The following is a 7,288-nucleotide window of genomic DNA, read 5'->3' as shown; positions in this document are numbered from 1 at the left end:
GTAAAACATTTATTTCTATGGCTGAGAGCCTGGCAACAAATTACAAGGTGAAATTAGCACTAAAGCTCTAAAGCGCCACTGGAAGCAATGTGTTAAGCATGTTTTGGCGAAATGATGATGAGTATTTGCCTTAAAAGCGCACTAGCCGACAGAGGAGAGGAGCATAGTGGTACTCTACTGTTCAGTATGTTGCACAGTTGCTTTTGAGTGGTTTAAGAAGTTTATATGGGAATTTTAAAAACACAGAAAGAGAATACTTAAGACTCAAAAGACAGATTTTGGATGGAGTATTGCTTTACAGGTCAGGTAAGGACAGGTTCATCTTTTTTCAAGTCTCACCATTTGTGAAATGATTTGGTGCCCATATGATAAGCTGTAATCATTCCTCTTGTTTATACTGGCTATTAAGTGACCCCTTCCTAAAGTGTTTCCAATGTAAGCAATAGGAAAAAAAAATATTGTGCAAAAATGTTATCAAAATCATATTTGAAGCTTAAACAAGCCAGTCTGTAAAAATCAGTGAAATTAAGCTCTTATTTTCCAAAGTTAAAGTATTTTTGTACAAAATTCCTTCTTTTTGTGATTATCTTTCCACTTCAATTCAACAAGGACTGAAACTTTGAAATAAATACATTTTATTTTGAGTAACTCACACTTCTGGAGCCTCAAATTCAGGTTACATTTTCAGTGCAATTTTATCCCAGAACAAGGACAGCCAATATTAACATTGTATTCGGATGGTGTCTCTTAATTAGCTGGTATGAACATGGGAATGATTGAAGGACAAGTACACACTTTTCCTACATCTGTCCAATAACAGTCAGGTGCTCATTTGACGATTAAAACAGGTTTTGCCTGCTTCATTGTGGCTGCACACAAAATTCAGGGCATATTGACTGCCTGCACATGGCTCTCATCATGACAGTGACTGAGTTGGTGGCTAGCAGCTAACTGTGCCACCGCATGCAAACCTAAAAACATCAACCGAGGGAGGGAGCGTGCCTTTTTCATTCTCACGTCAAGACGCCATTACTTTGCTATATATTTACATAGTGAATAGTTGTTTACTGCTACATTACTGCTCTGGATGTCGAGTACAGTAAAAAAGTGGAGGTGGGAGTTCTCCTCTGTGGTCTGCAGAACCCTAAACAGCTGGTTGTATATGCATTCAGTCTGTTCTTGTTTGTAGTGGGTTTTTAATAGGTAGTGTCTCTTGACTGAGACGATGTGTCTCTGATGTGTCATGCCTATAACACCATATTTTCTTCTCTTTTTTGTGGTACTGCCCTTTCCACCAGTGTGAGCTATGGTCACACTGGAGGCCAGAGTTCCTGTGTGTATGCCTTACTTGCTCCATCACTTCTGAAGAGAAAGACTTTGCACATGAGGCCATTTTAAGAGAAACTGTTGGGATGAATACTTGTATGTTACATGTTTTTTGTTTGGATGGCATTTAGTGCAAACATACAAAAGAACAAAATAATAATAACCTGTTTGCATTTGTTGGAAGTCAATTCATCATGTGAGTTGCTTAACAACTCAAAATTTGTCATTTAAGGAGTCAACGACTCATTTCCACACGTAAAACATTATTTTGCTCTGCTTACTAAGCCAACGAGTGACCTGAGGCACGGTGTCCATGGTGGTTTGGCCTGGAGGAGGAGGACCTGCGTGTCGTAGTTCAGAGGTCGGAGGTGGAATGTGACAGCCAATGGTAATTTAATGACGAAGGAAATGTGCACTATAGGTACATATCTTTTTTCTTGCATGTCCAAAATATCACCTTTTAGAAAAAAAAGCCTTACTTTCAGCCTGGCATATTGCATTTTAGGGTTTCGTAAACCCAGGTGTGAAATATTTAAATAAATAGAGATAAAGTTAAAAATATGACTTTTTAACACACAGATGGACAATGGAGAGGTGGATTATGCTGCTGCAGTAGAATGCACTGACGTCAGCCTGACCACAGCCACTGTTTTCTTTCAAGAAGGAAACTATAAACTTTTACAGTCACCTTGGGGTGGGAGTTTGATACTCAAAAGATATTTCAGGCAGAGTATCAGAGTATCATTTTAACTCATAAAAATAGATCAGCGCTCAAAGGTTTTTTTTACTTGATTGCAGCAGCAGAGAGAAGACGAATTCATTAGTCAGTTGTAGCACAACGTGTGTTCTCAGTTGTATGTTTGTGTGTGTTGCTGTTGAGCCCGCGGTGGCCGGGTGACAGAAGGTAGATTAGGGGTGACACTGGCTAAATGTTTGCAGATGAATGCTCCCAATATCTAATCACCACGGTAACAAGGGTCACAAGGGTGGGCCAAGTAGCCAAAGGCACTGTGGGTATTAATGGGGCAAGATGTTTACTTCAGAATCTATTGCTTGTGGGTATGTGGGTGCGTGCGTGTTTGTATGCTCTCAATTGTCCCCTTGACCACTCGCCTGAGGGGAAAGTGTGTTTGCCCGCTACTCTTCCAAACTCCACTTAACACAACCTTCTCCCCCCCTGACCTCCACATAATCCACACAGTCAAAGTCCTGGCAGGAGGAGGAGAGTGGACACTTCCTGGTGCACTGTGTCATCCTAGCGCTGTGTGCACATCCCTGTGGTCCCATACTAACCGCTGACACACATACACAACATAAGCTGGATAGTTTAATGTCCTTGTGGGGAACATATTTTTCAGCGAATAACATTTAGTGTGACATTGCACAAAGATAGAATAACAAGCCACATGACTTTTCAGTACAGATAGCTGAGCCCACATATCTCAGTACAGAATGGACCACAATGCAAGTATCAACAGGTCGAGGGACTTTAATTTTGAAATATCTAAATTACGATTTCACAAATTACTAAAATGGTTCATATTTAGCCTGGAAGTGAATTTATTAGCTATGAATGACATTTGCACTCAGCTCTTTAATTCAAAGGAATACAGATAGACTCAGTCTTAGTGGTGGAAGAAGTTTTCAGATTTACTTAAGTAAAAGTACTAATACCACACTGTGAAATTACACCACTACAAGTAAAAGTCCTGCATTCAAAACTTACTGAAGTAAAAGTACAAAAGTATCAGCATCAAAATGTACTTAAAGTATCAAAAGTACTTGTTATGCAGAATGGCCCCACTCAGATTGTTTTATATATTCGAAACTTATTTTTTAGATTATTTGTATTGATGCATTTATGTAAGCATCATTTTACTGCCGTCAAGGTAGGGCTCATTTCAACTACTTAACATACTTTCATGTGGTTGAATTTATAAAAGTGCTATCATTTTCAACTGATCATGTTTTTCATGTTAAATATTCACCTGAAAGAAACTAAAGCTAGCTAAATGTAGTGGAGTAAAAAGTACAATATTTGCCTCAAAATGTAGTGAAATGCAAGTATAAAGTTACATAGTGGAAATAAGTAAAGTACTTGAGTAATTGTCCTTAGTTACATTCCACCGCTGCTCTTTCTATGAAGTTATTCTTAATACCCGACCAGACAAAGTTTGGCAGTGAGTAGTAGTTTAGCCAGTTAAAAGTAAGTCGATTTTTCTCTATAGAATATTATTATCATTATTATTATTATTTTATTATTGTTATCATTATTATTGATAGAAAACATTTTAAATAATAGGAACAGTGATCAAGCTCTTTCTAACATGAGGCGGTGGTCATGCTGATGGAAGCATTACCACTTTAGTCCACAGGGGTCGCCAAAATGAACACAAAATAAAAGTTTTAAATAGTTGCTTTAACGTGATTTACTTCCACTGTCAAAATGCATCTTGATTTGGGTGGAAAAGGTAAAAAGTTGGAAAAGAGGTAGAACATAAAAGCTTTTTTCTGGCTTCAATTTCATCACACATCAGTTTATGGTCGGGCAAGCACATTTTTGAAGTGTAAACACTTCCACTATTCCACACTATTTCCACAACTCTATTAATTAATCCATATATCAAATATACTTTTATACAATTCTAAAAATACAAGAATCTATTTTTGATCCTGTTTTGACTTGTAAACTGGCTGGTGAGGTCAGTGGAAGGAGGTTTTACAGTGTTAATCGCCCACATTATGTGTTAACTGGGTGGTTTTATTGTTTGTTCACTCTATTCTCGTAAAACCAGCAAAACATTGTTCTTTTTATTCTGTCCCTCAGCCTTTTCACAGTTGGGTTTATACAGTAAAATAATACAGCCATGGGCAGATAAGGAAGATGTATGTTTCACTTTTCAAAAAGAGTTCAAATAAACCTGCTTTTCATCCATTTAGGAAATTCCACAAAATCGTTTTGGGGATACTGTGGGCAGGAATACCGCAAGTCTGCAGGGAACACCGCAGGAGAATATTTCCCGGAATTTTGGGGCCTGTGCAACCGCAGCAGCAGCTCATTTTGAGTCTGAACGCAGCTCATTTTGAGATAACGCAGGTAGCAGAGCTTTTTGTCTCCTTGACTGTTCCTCTCTGGAGGACCTGAAATGAAAACAATAAATGGCGAGAAGAAGACAAGGAGGGAGGAGGAAAATATAGGAGAGGAGAAAAAGGTGCATTTTTCAAATGGTGAATAATTAATCTGCCCTGACATGATGCTGCGCAGGACCACTTCCTGTGGCTCAGGTTTCAGTGTGTGTGAGTGTAAATGTGCTATGGGGGGAGGGTCCACTTCCTGCACCAACTCCTGATTTTGGGGACCTCAGATTTGTGGCAAAGTTGGAAAGAGCATAGTGAAAGCCGGACTTCTTCAGACATAAAAGAAAACCAATTAATATTAGCTTTAAATATTTAAATTTAGGAGCAGTGAGTGTAATGCAAGTAATGAATGTAACATGTTCATGTTGGATGAGCTCCTAAAGCAGGATTTAAAATGCTGGTTAATAAAGGTTTAAATAGCAACACGTGGGCATTTTGCTCACTCCGGGCTATGCAACCTGTATTATTTCAGTACAAAATCCTCCCCACATATTTGTGTGAGGATTTGTGCATTAGCGCATGCAGGTGCCGTTCATGTGTGTGGCCTTGGGAAGTGGTGTATGACCAGTTCTAAACAAAACAACCTTGTTCAGACATTATGTTTCCCCTCCCTTTAAAGTAACGTCAGGCCCAGCATTTAATAGCAGAGTTGATATCCCTGTGGTGCGCTCGCTAATAACCTCTGTTTATCTTAAAGCTGTGGAGATTTATCATGGGCAGGTTGTGTTATGGTGAGAAGTCAAATGCCCAGCCTGTCTGTCTGTCTGTCTGTCTATCTGTCTGTTCAGCACTTCTGAGAACCAATTTTGCTAAAATACTTTAATGATTGTTTCTTTGTTTCTCTGTGTGTGCGTGTGTGTGTGTGTGTGTGACCAGCTTGGGGCTTGGCAGTGTCTGTTCTGAGGTTTCTGTGGCTGCAGGTAGCGGACCTGTTCACTTAAACACTACCTCTAATGTACTCCAGATGATCTAACTATTTATAACTCTCCTACATGCATAGGCTCTCTCTCTCTCTCTCTCTCTCTCTCTCTCACATACACACACACACACTCCTCTGCCCTGTTGTAATCCTGGCGCCTGGTTTTTTACTATGCTATCATTTCTTAAAACTCATTTGCAGGAACACACACACACACACACACACACACACACACACACACACACACACACACACACACACTCTTTTCCCTCTCCCACCGCCTCTGTGTTAATGTGTCCTTCCTTGCATTTATAAGTGCTTTTGGTCTCAACAAGACCTTTTGCCTCTTTTTTAAAATAGGTGGTGTCACTTTACACTTTTCCTGTTAGTTGTGTGCTGTGACTCAGTGTGTGTCTGTGTGTTGTGTGTGTATTTGAGAGAGAGTCGTTGAAAGTTGGCACTTACCATTACCAAGCAGCCAGGGGAAGAGAATTATGGGGCATTTAGGCCTGTTTTACAGGAGCTGAAAAAACAACATGCAAACAGTTCATGTGACACCAAACGCCAGGCTTATAAAATCACACAACCGACACCTTCTGAGAGAGCAGAAAGGGAGACACAGATGGAAAAACAACAGTCAGAAAAGCAAATATAATATTTCAATAATAAAACCTTTTGCCAAGTAAAAAAATAAAGTAAAGAAACACACTGGTTCAAAGGTTTAAAAATGCAGACTGACAGTAATCACTGCATCAGCAAAACTTTGTTTTCTTACAGTCCTGGTATCTTTCTCTTTGTCTCGGGTTGGTTTTCCTCCTTTCTTTAAGTACACTCACACTCTCTGGCTCTGTACACACACTTTTGGCTGACAGATTCAAGTAAATAGTGAGACAAGAGTGTTTGTATTTGTGTGGAGGTAAACAAAAAGGAAAAAACAAGAGAAGGAAATGAGAGGAGAGCGAATACAATGAAGGGGGAGAAAGAGAGAAGTTTTGGATGTGAAAGAAGGAGAAAGAAAGAGGAAAAAAGACAGAGACAGACCACCTTAAAGTAAAGAGAGAAGTACTGAGGACGGAGAAATAAAGAAGGTGGAGAAAGAAAGAGAGAGACCACCCCACAGTGAACACCAGAGGGAAGGCTGCAGATTTCAACGTCTATTTCTCTCTCAGCACAGCTCCCCTTAGACCAACACTGAGGCTGGAGTTGCTCTTACTGCCAAGTCATCCCTCACTTTACCCTTGTGTGTGTGTGTGTGTGTGTGTGTGTGTGTGTGTGTGTGTGTGTGCATACTCGCTCATGACAGGGGCCGCAGAACACCAGTAAACTACGGCTGTGAGCTGGTTATTGCTTTCAAAAGAGAAAGCTTGAAAACTTTATATAATCCTGGATGATGCAACACTGTGTGTGTGTGTGTGTGTGTGTGTGAGAGAGAGATGCTTCTCTGGACAACCAGGACAATCCTCTCTACTATTAACACAACAAGGAAACATACATTTCCCCACTGACAGCCACACTCCCATCATTGTGAATGGACCTGTGTTCAGTCAAACAATGGCCTCTCTCTGCAGAAATAACACCCGGTGTGTTGTGCGTGACCTCAGGCTTCCACATACTGATAGTCGATAGATGCATGCGTGATAAGAGAGCACTGTGGTTTTATAAGATAAACATGGCAAAAAAACTATTCAATCTCCATCAACAGACCTCCTAAAGTCCCCCTATTTTAAGCCAGTATTAGAAAAACCCAAATCCAATAAAGGAACTTTGTATAAGGCGAGGTAAATTAAGTTAGGAGACAGAGCCTATGTGTTTGAATGAACCGTGCTGGTCTTTGATAAAGCGCGTATGTTTATATTCGTAAAACGGGGTCACTGTGATATTGTCTGGTATGTGGAGAGTTATAAG

This window comes from Centropristis striata, chromosome 14 (assembly GCF_030273125.1).
Source record: "Centropristis striata isolate RG_2023a ecotype Rhode Island chromosome 14, C.striata_1.0, whole genome shotgun sequence".
Classification (NCBI taxonomy): domain Eukaryota; kingdom Metazoa; phylum Chordata; class Actinopteri; order Perciformes; family Serranidae; genus Centropristis; species Centropristis striata.
Note: the sequence above shows the minus strand (reverse complement) of the source record.